Genomic DNA, 14,700 nt, shown 5'->3' with positions numbered 1-14,700 from the left:
CTTTGTCCTTCTTTTCCCAGTGTGATGAGGTAATGGTGACATGGCCCTACTATTTTATTAATGGTAAATTTCCATTTTCAAAATCTGTGAATTTCTAACTGCACAACATCCTCAGGGAGACCGTTCCACAATCATATGATGTGAGGAATGAAAGACCTCTGGAACTGAGTTCTACAGCGTAGCACATTTACTGTATACTGGTACTGCTGTTCAGCAAACCTGGTAGCTCTCGGCAGGGAAAGAGGATCAGGGATCAATAGTGATAGTGAAAACTATGTTAAAATACAACTTTTGAAAAAACCGACAAACAAAGAGACCATCCGTCAGTGATCCAAGTTATGACTACTAGTGTCAGAAGACAGAAACCTACCACCATGAAACGCTCTGTCTAAAAGAGATATCAATGGCAGAAGCAGACAGCCACACCAGAGAACAGCATTGTAGCAAGGCAGGACAACAAATAAACTAATACAGGTTGCTCTGATTTTATCACTGATATAAATATATGAGGTCTTACGTATAATACCTAACTTCCATGCATCATTTGCTGACACTTTCACTGGATGTTTCTCAAAAGTAAGATATGAATCAAAAGTTAAACCAAGTATAGTCAAAGCTCAAGGCTTAGTCAGTACAAGATCTACTAATCTATAGCATTTTCGTTTTACTGAAGTTCAGCCTCATACCCCACCAACTACATCATTCACTAACCCGTTCCATACCACGACTGGGACTAAGGGCAGTTAGATTTCCCATAAGTGGTGACTTTTCTACATCCACAAGTGTTGCATCAACGGTATACTGAACAAACTTGTTTTCCAGGTCAACGACAATATCACTTGTAAACACTAAAAATAACAGAGGACCAAGAACACTATCTTGTGGAACACCAGACATGATAGGTCTCGGTTAGCTAAAGATCCCATCAGCAGGAGCTAGTAGCTGCCTACTATTTGAAGTAACCCTAAAACATATCCATCCACCCCATGATTCTGAAGTTTATACATACGTGGCTTATGACTTACTAAATTGAAAGAAGCACTAAAATCTATTTCAATTACTCTACGCTCTAACCGTTATCAAGGTTCTCCTGCAAATGGCAATTCAAATCTGAAATAGCATCCCAGGACACAACTGCTTCCTATATGCACACTGACTATTAGCTAACAATCCACTGGATTCCATATTCTGGCACAGTGGTCTAAAAAAACGTTTTTCTGCAACTTTGGAAAACAGAGAGAAATATAGAAATTGTCCTGTAGTTACTGCAGCCTGCAGATAAGTCATTCCTTGGAACAGGCCCTGCATTACTAAGCTTGCACTTATTAGCAAAGACACCATGTCGACATAAAAATCTATAGCATCAACTTATCTTGGGAGACAACACATTAGATACCCTTTTACAAAACCAAGGGAAAAAACCATCATGATTTTCTCTACCCCAGCTATCAAGATTATCAAGAATTTTCATGACATCTCTAGAATGATACGCAAACTTTTTGAGAATAGGTTCAGGATGACAAGTATCAGGGAGAGGGACATCGTCAGGTGACTGCTTAGCTTCAAAAGCTCGATGAGCCAGTAACCAATCTGCCAGCATCTGTTAGTGGTGGCGGAATGGAGGAAGAGCCTGACCAAAAGACAGAAGATGCCAATTTGATCCACCACAGATGAGGCTGAAAAATTTCTTAAGAGCTTCCTCTTTCAGGAACTATTGTAATTTCTCTCAGCTATATGGTAAACTCTATTCACAGCGCACCGAGATCAACAAAAATTGTGCAGTTTTCGTGTCAACTATTTCATTTCCATGTGCTGAATTTGGTCTGCTTGTCATCGTAAGCTCGTCTACGTGTATCATAAAAAATTGGCTGGTCATTTTTCATGATCTTGATGACTTTTCTATCTAGGCATATTCCTTACTAAAATAGCAATCAGCATTTCATTCGACTTCCTCTTCGGATTTGTATCATATATAGCGTCTGAAACATTAAGTGTCTGACAAGCTTCAATAATGCGATCTCAACTGGCTCTAGATTTCTGCCTGATTATTTTTCCAGTGGTGGTATTAGGAATATACTGATTGACAGATACATCCATCTCAATGGCATAATGATCGAAAGTGCCTATATGCTCACAGACCTTGGACTTAACGACAGCTGGAACATCTGTGACAATGAGGTCTAATCTATTACCAGAAATATGCAGGGGTTCCTCAATTAGCAGGACAAAATCAGAAGATACACAAAACTCAAGCGCAAATCAGCCATGTTAATCAATGGAATTCAAACTAAGCCGCTTGCCGTGCTTTGCATTGCAATCTCCACAAATAACGAAGGAAGCTTAGAATCCTGTGACTGAGCCAATGAATAGACATTGTGAGAGATTCCAATACAAATCACACAGTGTAGTGTTATGATGATGTAATCGTCTTTGATTCACCAGCGATAACGAAGACGATTTTGAAAAAACACAGATTTTTATATACAAGCATGCTATAAGTGTTCAGTATTTCTTTACATAAAAAGAATGAATGATACACTCTTCAAAATAGTCAATTATCGCTCTCACGTATCTATGTAGAAAATGTAGCAATTTGAAGTGTGATACACGAGGTATGACTGGGGTAATGAAATAGGAATTTTCCCCCGGATGCTCTACAAAGTAATGAAGAGAGAAACTGAAGGGGCAAATAAAAGCCATCCTGCAGCAGAACGGAAATGTATCGTGGATGAAACACCGTCTTTTTAAAACATGGAAACCTTATGACTCACACCTATACAGAATGATGGTTTATCGGAAAAATCTGATAATCACAATAGGTATTTCTTGCTTATTATCTTTGAAGTAAGCATTAACGGAAATATATTGGAATCATAATTCTGTTGAAATTAGTTTTTTGCTTACAATTTATTAACAAACGATTATTTAATCTGGTCCATGTCAAGTAGGTAGGCCTATTTGACAATAAGGGATTTTTAACATACATGCACCTCTCTCTCTCTCTCGCCAACTGTGTCTTTGATCGGAAGGCATAGCTGTTGTACTCGAGATTCTTGTATATTTTCTTCATTATTGCTGAAGTTATCTAGTTCTATTACCGAAAAAGACTAACAGTTATTGGATACAAGAGCCAATTGCGACAAAGGTACACAAAGTCAAATGAACAAATGTCATTTTCAACAAGACCAAGATACAGCTTAAAAAGACAAAATAACAGTTATTGGATACATTAAGATCAACAGAACAATAAGAAACAGTTCAGTCTGAGCCTTGCTCTGCGATCAAAGATTACTTGTCCTTGTAAGTTGACACTGACATTTATCAAAGTTGTATAATTGATCAATAAGGGAATTTGGGAAAATATATACACATATTATGAAGTAATTTCAGAATGTGTAAGTGCTCCCGGAATATTCAATTTAAAATCTACTTCAAAAAACCGTATGTACTGCAATAAAATAACCTTGTCTTCATAAGACTGAACCGGTAACAATGAAAGTTAAAAGTAAGGCCAAACGATGTGAGAGGACTTGAACTCCGTACTTTATTATTTCAATTTCCTTACATTCTCTTTTATAAAAATATCAAGCTTGTTTTCAGATTTCGTTCACAAAAAGTTAATAAAACTTGACTTATTTCCACAATCCGAACATAATTCACTTATCTTTGTTTAATTTCAACAATAAACTTAGCAGGTCTAACTGTCATTCGATCAGGGGTCTCAGTTCCCCTTATAACTAGTAACTCGAACATATCTATCGATCTCGTTAACATTGCCTTCCTCCTCCTTCTCCTCCTCTTCCTCCTATTTCTCCAATTTGCTTTGGTCAGTGTCATCCCCGTAGTGTATTGGTCTATCAAAGGGCGTCCAACCAAGCATTATTGTCCCATTATTAGTCCCACGGGAGGGTCCACCCTTAGTTTCATTTTGTACAGCTGCGTCGTATAAGACTGCTGCAGTGGCTGGCACTCGAGGTCTCCCCACCTCACAATCTTCCTGTCCCTCTCTCTCCTGGCCTTTTGTCTGTCTACCTCCTCCTCCACTCAGAAATCTCGCCCTACAAGTTTTCCTTTAACGTAAATCTTGAGTTCTGGAGTGCTACATTGAAAACTCTCTCCCTCTATTTACATTGATCACAAACTCGAGGTCATTCAAATAATTTACTCCTTGTCACACAGTAACGAGTAATCAGGTTTTGACTTTCTCAGTTTTATGTCAAGATACTTTTCCAACTGCTTCCTAATTTGTATTTTTACATTTTCATTGTTCTACAATTTTACATAATTTGTATTTTAATTCAACAGGCAAACTAGTACCATAAGCGAGCGGGGATATTTTTTTTTCCTTAACGCGTTCCGTTCCAGTAGAAAAAGACAATTTCAGAATTAATTTGAGGGAAGATTTTCTTGTACCATGATGTAATGAGCGTAGCCTATTAATGTGAAAATGAATTTTCAACAAACGATCAGCCAACTAATCATTGCAAAAAAACATTGTCAGGGAAATCTACACACAACAAAGTGTGAAAAAATACGTTTTTCTAACGATGAGACCCGTGGCTAGGGCAGGGAAGAGGGGAGGGTGATAACCCTGGTGTTCACAGAATACGATATTAATAATACTCCATGTCCACTTTTTTTTTTTATATCTCTTAGGGGGCCTATGGCATCTGATATTCATGGCAAAAAGGGAAGATGATTTTGGCCGCTTTTTCTTCTACGAAGTCGCTGTATTGTAGATATTGCTCTGTTATTCGATTGGATACTAACCATGGAGGAGGGTTCCTGAACTGTTTGAGAGTTGCATATTCACAGTTAATTAATAAAATAAGAACAATAAATAAAGCACAAAACACACAACTGTATAACTGTATATATACATATATATGTAATTATATATATACATATATACGCATACATACATATACATATATAATATATACGTGTGTGTAATATAAAGGCACCGTATCGTGCTTCCCAGTTATGTACAGAAGGATCCACAGTAATATACTTGATTAGCAAGACGAAGGATGGTCAAAGCTATATAATATACAGTATATGTTTATATATTATATTTTTATTAAATTCAATGGCATTATTTGCAGACTCTCTTTTTATTTGGACTTTGAATTTGTCTATACTTCTTTTTCTCTTCAAATAAGCTTATCAGGAATCAAGAACGATTATTCACGTTTGCTTCCATTTACTTCTTAGAGTCGGCGGACCGTTCCCTTGCTTATCGGCGGCGGCTTCACGACTAAATTACAAACTGACATTCATAGTTTTTAGTATAACATGCGGACTAAATTTCAAATTCACATACATAGTTTTTATTACAAGACGCCGCCGATAGGCGAGGAAACGGTCTGTCGACTGTAAGAAGTAAATGGAAGGAAACGTAAATAATCTTTCTTTATTCCTGAGAAGCTTACCTCAAGCGAAAAAGAAGTAGAGACAGCTTCAGTCTAAATAAAAAGAGAGTCTCCGCAAATAACACCATTGACTTTAACAGAAAACTGCATGAGAGAAAATATGCCTAAATAGGATATAAATATACAAAGTCCGTGTGTGTGCAAGGAAGCATTAAAAATTATTTTGTTTCTCAATCTGTCATTTACGGGAAAAACATCCTACCTTTTCTTATTTTCTTATAAAAACAGATATCCGAGCATCTCCTGATTATATATGAATAACGCACTTCTTAATGTTCATAAAGCCACAACCAGGATAATAAGACAGTTATTCATATTAAAAGAGAGATTATCACGAATTTCAACAGGAAAACGACTGGTGTAAAGCGTAAAAACGTTGAAACTCGTGGTAAAACTACATACTGAATTTGCCTAGGATATCAAGGAATTGGAAAAAGTTAGCAAGAACATGAACAAAATAGCCAGAGCTAAACAAAATATCTGCACAGCTTTCAACTTTGTTTGTGTTAGTTCAAAATATATCAGACCAGATGCGAAAGCATCATTCCAAATTTGAACATAAAATGATATTAAAGCAAGTACAGCTATTAATAAAAAATACATTTTTCGGATGTGGTGACAGACACAGTCGAAAATTATTACCCTGAGGCATCACACCAATGACATACAGCAATTTCAAACGAGGTCTTAACGGCAAAAAGACCACAAGGAAGTAAAGGGGAAAAGAAGGACGGTCAGATCCTCGACAAAAGCAGAAACAAACGAGGTAAAGCAGAAATCACATACTGAACAGATAAAAGTGAGACGACAAAACCCAGAGAATCGCCACTAGAAATAGGGAAGGGATTATATGCTATGCCAGTAACGGCTAGAAATGGATATTAAATATGAAAAAAAGCTGGGCTGTTGATATGAATGTTTAGCATTTTACGTATAGTAATTTTGTGGAAGTTCTTCAGAAAAAGCACTAAACCCTTATTCAGCAGTTACAGGATGAATGTGCCACTGACTAATATATGTACATCCAATGGAATATGTACAGCAGAGTCGAAATCGATGTCACAAAAGTCTAAATGGAAAAGTCAGTCACAACTTTACGAGCCCAAATACCTTAGGTTCACACCATGGCCACAGAAGACCCCACTATCACTGACATATACCTTTGGGCCTAAGTTATTCCAAAAGATTCTCAAATTTTGAATGTATTGATTGGAGCAAAATTAGGATGTTTCACGTTTATCTGATGATATTATTGTACAAGTAGTCTGCACTGGCTGCCATACAGATGAGGTAAGTTAATTATTAGTGAGCGAAGATGATGCCCAGTCACAGGGAACGGTGGATTCCTTTAGTCAGTGATTAGAATGTTGACTGTGGGTCGTTTGCTATTAACGTAAAGTGCCCCTAGAATGGCCAAACGATGGAGGGTGTGGCTTAGTACAAAATTTTGTAATAAATGCTTTATGATCCTAAGGTGGTATAATTAATCTGTACTGACTTTAGTGTAGCTTGGTTGGGGAAATTATCAGTGAGGGGAGATTATTTTCAATCATGTGGCAAAGGTGAAATCTATTAATGAGTTGTCTGAATGTTAGCTGTGAGTCGTTTGCTAGTTATGTAAAGCCTCTTTACAATAGCGAACTAAAAAAAAAACTTCCTATTCTACAGTGACTATGTTTCTTTAGATTTTGGTGTCCAATGTTGCTTTTATGAGTGTTCTGGAGTAGTTCTGATCTCACCATTACGGAAATAACAGCTGAAGACGTGGCCAGGTTTCCTCCGAGTTATTCAGATACAAAAGGCCTGCAGTATTTAAGGGGGCAGGTGACTCTGCACAAAACTTAGTCATGGCAGGAGGATGGTGTCTAAATGAAAGCTGGAGTATCTCTTTGCTTTTATGATAAACATATGACTGGATAAAGGTTAAACATGTAAGAATCATTTTGCGACTACTTATTAGCCGCGTAGTTAGTTACTGTGTTGTCCATCTGTGCTGTTACAACTAATGTCCTCAAAAATTCTTTTGGGCAAGATAGGAACTTAATGTAAAACTATTTTGTGGTGTCTGGCTCTCGCAGTGGGATCCCTCCATTGACACTGGCGGCGCTTGAGAACTTGAGTTTCCCCACCATGAGCCTACTATGTTGTCAATTCCAAAGCTATCTTCGAAAACTCTAATATTTAAAATTATTCAATGTCACATACCGCATAAGAACTTGATTCAGATAAGTAGTAAGAGAAACGACTCCCCACTGAATTACAATGGCATACATTCACTACAAACAATAAACAGTAAAGGCTGAAGTGTAATTAGTCAGTTTTACCACAATTGTAACTATCGTCGTTTCCTTTTTTTGCAACTTCCTTTATTTTTCTATTTATCCATAAGTGATAACAGGATAAACATAGAAAAGACGTACAAAAAAAACATACATAAAATGTACAACGGCGTTGATGGGAGGGGAGAATATTGACCTATTACTCTTGTATTCATTGGTTCACTGTATAAGCACTAATAATGTCCTGAAAGATGGCCCATTATCGGAGGTGTTTTATGTTTCTCGATATTGGATTAGAGAGATTCCGACCTTTTTGGTCTAGCAAACATCAACCTTTGATAACACAACCCCCAGAGTATACTTTACGACGCAAATCGCAAAATCTGTAACAGATACTTATAAATACCTACAAAGGTTTCAAGTTTATTTTCGAAGAGGAAGAAGAGATAACAAGTGAGTCACGACGACAGAGGGCTACTTGACGACTACATTCTATCTACAGTATGTTTCAAAATAAATTTTGCAAAAACAACGATGAACGCCAACCAAAAATATTATTTAATTTTATTTGCGAAGATTATTACATAAATCAATAAAATTTTACTAGTTTTCAGGAGGAAAGCCTCTATCTGTAAGTTGAAAACTAGAATAACGGTACTTAATATTCCATACTGAACCATACTATTTCATGTCACTTCCAGAAATTAAAGCGCATTTTAGGTAAAATTATGCTCTAATTAGCCAAAAGCCTATATATATTCAACAATTTACAAATGGGCCTAATGGACTCTTATTCCCCATAGAGACGTTTCTGATACAAAGAAAAAAATCCTTACTTATCAACCGACGTAGAAATTTGTGATTGGTTTTGCCTCCTTTCACTCTAAATTAGTAATCTTACTCTTCCATAGAGAAATTAAGAAATGAATTAATTTCCTTCCCTAAACTATGGGCTTCCTCTATAGCGAACCACAAATGTCAAGGACCATCATTCTCTCTCTCTCTCTCTCAAAAGGTAAATATACCATATTACACAAATTATGATCGTACAGTTAAACTGACTTACCCCACTCAAATCACTAACATACTTCACTAATTAAATATGTACTAGACCACAAGTTAGCAAAGGAGAGTTTTGGATGAATTTCAGTACTGTAATGATGTATGGCTTGTCCATGTGCTTAACTCTCATTATTACAAATAAAACACCTCGTGGCTTTTTGGCAGGATCTACATACCTGTAAGGTATGCAAAAACTTTAATATCAACAGCATGAATTAAAAATGGCTTAATACTGAAGATACAGTTGAGGCAAGGAGAAATTTGGTTTTTGACATTTTCAAAGTGGTCTTGCTGGGATGGCAGGAATAATTTGCGAGTAATATATAAAAAAACAGTTTCTGCCGCCAAGCTTAAATAAAAGGTTTACTTAACAAGAAAAGACCATAGAAAAGATAAAAATACAAGATGAAAAATAAAAAAATAGCAAATGTAAGACATATAGAAAACCTGTTAATGATATTTTTGGTGGAATATAAGCATGAATTGATAGAAATGTAGTGAAGTGAACTAAAATCAGTAATAAATCAAACAGCCTTAGATAAACAATGCAAATGGAAATATGCTACCAAAAGAATTAAATCTGCATAATCAGAATGCTTTCTGAAGGGCTTTGATTTAGACGAAGGGGAAATTCTGACTGACTTGAGAGAACTGCTGGCTTAATTTTTATTATGGCATGTAATGAATACTGATTGTAAACTAATAAATACAAGGGGAAGCTATGGAGTGAATTTTCTATGTAGTATTTATGGATGAGGACGAATAAAATTATATAGATATATGTACAGTAGTTACAAGGATTAAAATGAATTAAAGTATCCAGTGGTTAAAACACAGACGATATGAAAAGTATGTGTATGTGCAAAGTTCAGTTAAGTGTACCTTAGTTTAACCAGACCACTGAGCTGATGAACAGCTCTCCTAGGGCTGGCCCGAAGGATTAGATTTATTTTACGTGGCTAAGAACCAACTGGTTACCCAGTAACGAGACCTACAGCTTATTGTGGAATCCGAACCACATTATAGCGAGAAATGAATTTCTATCACCAGAAATAAATTCCTCTAATTCTTCATTGGGTGTCGGAGACTCGAACGCGGGGCCAGCAGAGTGCTAGCTGAGAACGGTACCCACCCGTCCAATAAGGAACTATGTAGGTGCAAAAAAAAAAAATAAATAAAATAAAAAAAAAAAAAAATACTGATTACATGATATGAAGCGGTTTTGTTGTTTTGAGAAAATGTAGGAGAAAAATAAGACTTGGAGCAGGATATGCAATTTTAAGTACTGGGAAGAGAAAAACAGTACCAGGCAAGTGCTGGTGTAAAGCAAAGATGTTTGATAGGGAAGGCTTTGACTAATATTACGAGGGAAAAGAAGCGTGCACTTGTGATAAAGGTGAATGGCAGAGTACATTTTCCGCAATGGTGAGCTACATGCAACTGATACAGTTTTATTATAGGTGAAAGTAGTAATGATGCTGAGGAAATTATTTGCAAGGGGCTTCATACTTGAAAATCAAAGCAACTGGAAAAAGAAAAGGTCTGCTGCTACATCTCCTTTTCGTTTTCCAGTTGTTTTCTCTACATCGCCTCCTTTTCCTCTTCCTTCTATTTTCTTGAAGAGCACACATCAACTATTTCTCATATCCCTCCCCCCCTTTCAAGTTTTTCCCTCTACATAACATGTGTACTCACATATACACAGTATATATATATATATATATATATATATATATATATATATATATATATATATATATATATGTATATGTATATATATATCTATATACACACATATATATAAATGTATATATCTGAAAGCAAATCTCATTTGTAAGAATAAAACAGAAGATTATCGGCAAGTAACTCTAACCTTTCCCTGTTAATATACACATACATACATACATAGGTTCTATATATGTATATACAAATATATACACATATTTTTATCGCCGGATTATTCGTATCTTAAGAAAAGTTTTCGGCCTTCATCCAGGTTACTACGCACTGAAATTCATCTAATACAACAAATTCTACAAATGTCATTGCACTACATATTGTAGATGGTCACCCATTTAATTAACTTTCTTTTCCAGATCAATAGACTAAGGGGTCACAGAGGAACAAGGGAGAAGATGCCAGGGGATGTGGTGCGGAGAAGGAAAGATTTGAGTAGACGGGGCTATTTGGATGTCGAGGCATGGGCAGTGGTGGGGAAGGGTAGGGGGGGTCAATGGGGAAAAGAGAGAGGGGAGGAGAGGGTTTCGAAGCGAAAACTTAGTTCTCCTGGGATCCCATCAAAAATACTGGCCAATTCTTTATTCCATCAAGAAGAAGTGGATCTTGTTGCCTTCGAAGGCCAAATGGGAAAGGGAAGCAAAGAGCATTCAGGATGGGAAGAGGTTCTACAGGAGGGGTGAACACTGCAATGACTGATTCGAGGAAGAATCGACAGAATATCTTGTGCTAGCAACAAAGAGAAAAGAAAGAAGTAATGCCACAGTCCTTTAAGAAAATAAAGTTTGCTCGAATAAAGTATTGATAATGAAAAACGAATTATATGAAAACTACTAGTCTAGACACATAGTAAGAGTTTTATCAATGATGGCGTCTTCTCACTCCACTGATAACACTGGAACGAAACATAAACAAGTAAAAAATGCGTCGAAGTTTCTTCGGCGCAATCGAGTTTTCTGTACAGCCGCTACGGTGTATAATCCAGGCCATCGAAAACAGATGCCTTTCGGTGGTCTCGGTATAATACTGTATGGGCCGCGGCCCATGACTCTTGAACCACGGTCCGGTGGTGGTATGTCCTATATCGTTGCCAGATGCACGACTATGGCTAACTTTGACCTTAATGAAGTAAAAACTACTTGTGCTAGAGGGCTGGAATTTGGTATGTTTGATAGTTGGAGGGTGGATGATCAACATACCAATTTGCAGTCCTCTAGTCTCAGTAGTTTTTAAGATTTGAGGGCGGACAGAAAAAGTAAGGACACAGTAAGGTGCGGACGGACAAAGTCGGCACAATAGTTTTTTTTTTATTTTTGCAGAAAACTAAAATGGTGTCGATTAAAAATGAGTAATTAACTCCACGTTAAGAATATTAGGATACAGCCTAAAAGAGATTTTCGTGTACAATTACGCCAGTAAAAAAAAAAAAAAAGTTCAAACTTCTAAACTCCACTGCCTGGAAAGTAAGAGGAAAGCAACTCCTTGTGGATTAAAGTTTCGAAAACTTCTCAAGCTAGGCAGGCTGTACAAACTCCAGTTTGTTACAATAATAAATTCAATGAAACTTGCTAGTATTACTATTGAGTTAACAGTCAGGAAAACCACGATCCAATAAGCCAATCATTCTCATTTGTCTTGATGCGATTAAAACTGAATATCCGATATGCACATAATATTCATTTAATTATTCAGTCTTTCCAGAAGAAACCCCAACAGATTTTATCTTTTACACTCTTATCTGCGTCGATATACGAGGTACTGTTGAGATTACAACAAATACCGCAAATCTGAGAGTAGCCCATGTGTTACGATTTTCTCGTACTGAAAAATGCCTTGGTGCAAAAAAAAGTTAGTTAAATATTCAAAATTACTAAGTTTACACATTTGCCGTCACACATAAAATCATCAGCCGTGTTTGAATAAAGAAACACATTATGCCAATTTACTGAGAAAAGCTAGATTTAATACCATTAATCAATATTTTACATACAGTTTTAACATCCAATGAATTTTTAATTTATCTATGATTAAGCTGATGAATTTTTGCACTTTATGTCGAAAGGTAGGCATTTTCGAAGTTCATGACTCTACAGCTAGCTATAGGTAAAACTTTCTTCGAGGATTTTTCATATTAGTGACTAACAGATGAGCAGGCATTTGTGGTGAAGACTTTACAATATCGTGAACTGGTACAAGAAATACTATCCTACACTACTTATTTTCAAAACGACTTCACTTATTCTAAAATAACCGTGGCTTTATGAGTGACGTATCACTAATATAAAATATATCAAATTAAATCTACAGTAATAGCATTCCTGACACACCGAACAAATTGGAAATCTAATGATAAATTCAAAGGCTAATAAACAAAACAGCATATGGCAAAAACCTCAATCGTTCCTTGTAACAAGATATCAGGGCGCTAACCTCCATATGACAAGGAACGACCTTATTACTGAAGTGGCAAGAAGACCATAACCATGCAGGTTACTCATTCAAAGTTTCGGGTGAGACAGATTCTGTCTGATCCTTCTCATGGATACATTTTGGTGAATGACTGAATTATTTTGCATAGGCATTAGTAAAATGATTGATCTGTATACTAAGAACAGGATAATCGTCCAGATTATTCTACCGTCATATATAAAATCTATGAACATTCTTATTAAATCTCAAAGAGAGAGAGAGAGAGAGAGAGAGAGAGAGAGAGAGAGAGAGAGAGAGAGAGAGAGAGAGAAATTCACCACATGGCCGAATCAATCATTGTACTTATCAGTGAAAAAATGGAAGCCCTACCTAATAGTACTGTGCTTCTGTTATAACCATTTCCTGATAAGCTTACAAATGCCCTAATATGGAATCGGAAACAAGGTCAGGCACATCGAAAGAAATGCAGGTCATTGGACTATGTCTTTCCTGAAATGAAGGAGAACATTGACGTGGATCATGACGTCATGGTACATCCTCTCTGAAGGGAGATTCATTTACCATTTACTGGCCAAAGATACGTGGAAAAAGCGCCACAAGTAAAATAAAAGTGGAAATGAACGAGAGAAATAAGGATTTATATATGATACCTCCAGCGGGGGACACGCTCTCCTCCTTAAAGGCGTTGCCACTACAAAACTCTAACGAATTTCAGACCTTATGGTCGAGACCGTCTCTGTCCCGCGTCCGAATTTATGGGTTGGAGCTTCGTCCCCTGGGAATAACTTTTAGTGCCTTTCCGAATATCATTGTCACAAGGAATGGTGCCTTTTTAAAAAGTAGGCTTTTCTTATCACTTTAAATATGCATGATGCAATTCCATAGGCCATCCTTTTTTACACCCACGTTTCACCTTGCTTTATTTACACTCGATTTTTATCTTATGTACTTTCCATTTTCATTGAAAAATGTATCAGGAACGAAAAGGACTTCGACCCATAGCCGAAAATTGGCTTTGAAAATAAATGTCCATCACACAGCTGCTAACTATTATTGTTCAACAAAAATTATTAATATTATTACTGTAACTACAAATATTCATTTTCACTAGGAACAAATTCCTTGACCATTCCTTATTCCTGATATTCACAATGATAGTTCTGTAATGCCCCCCCTCTCTTCTCTCTCTCTCTCTCTCTCTCTCTCTCTCTCTCTCTCTCTCTCTCTCTCTCTCAACATAAAAACAGTATGAAAAGGCCTAGGCTTCAAGGCGACTCCCCTAGATGAAAAAGAGCCATTTAAACAAAGTAACATTTGATTCAAAGATGAGACGTAAAGACACTGAAACTGGTACAGATAATAGACAAAAACGTAATATTCTGAAGACCAATATGTCCCAAGTTCATGCCAGAAAATGATACTCATATCATTATGTAGCAGAGAACGGAGCCAAAAAAACAGTATCCAGCAGCTTTGCAGAACAAAGACTTGACCTGTCTGAACAAACAAATGCCCTGAGGAAAGGTTTTATAACGTGCCACGAAGTACAGGTGAGATCTCTCTGCTACAGGATCCTGCCACCAAAGAGACAAACACATTTTCATCCCTAATTCCGTAATGTTAGGCTTACCCGGTGTAATGACAAGTATCTGCAAGATGAGTTCAAGTTTGAGCTTTTAAAATATCCCTTGGGAATATATAGCAGGACTTGGCAGCATAACATATTCGGACATTTGCCTCGTAATTAAGAATTACTACAC

This window comes from Macrobrachium rosenbergii, chromosome 43 (genome assembly GCF_040412425.1).
Source record: "Macrobrachium rosenbergii isolate ZJJX-2024 chromosome 43, ASM4041242v1, whole genome shotgun sequence".
NCBI lineage: Eukaryota > Metazoa > Arthropoda > Malacostraca > Decapoda > Palaemonidae > Macrobrachium > Macrobrachium rosenbergii.
Note: the sequence above shows the minus strand (reverse complement) of the source record.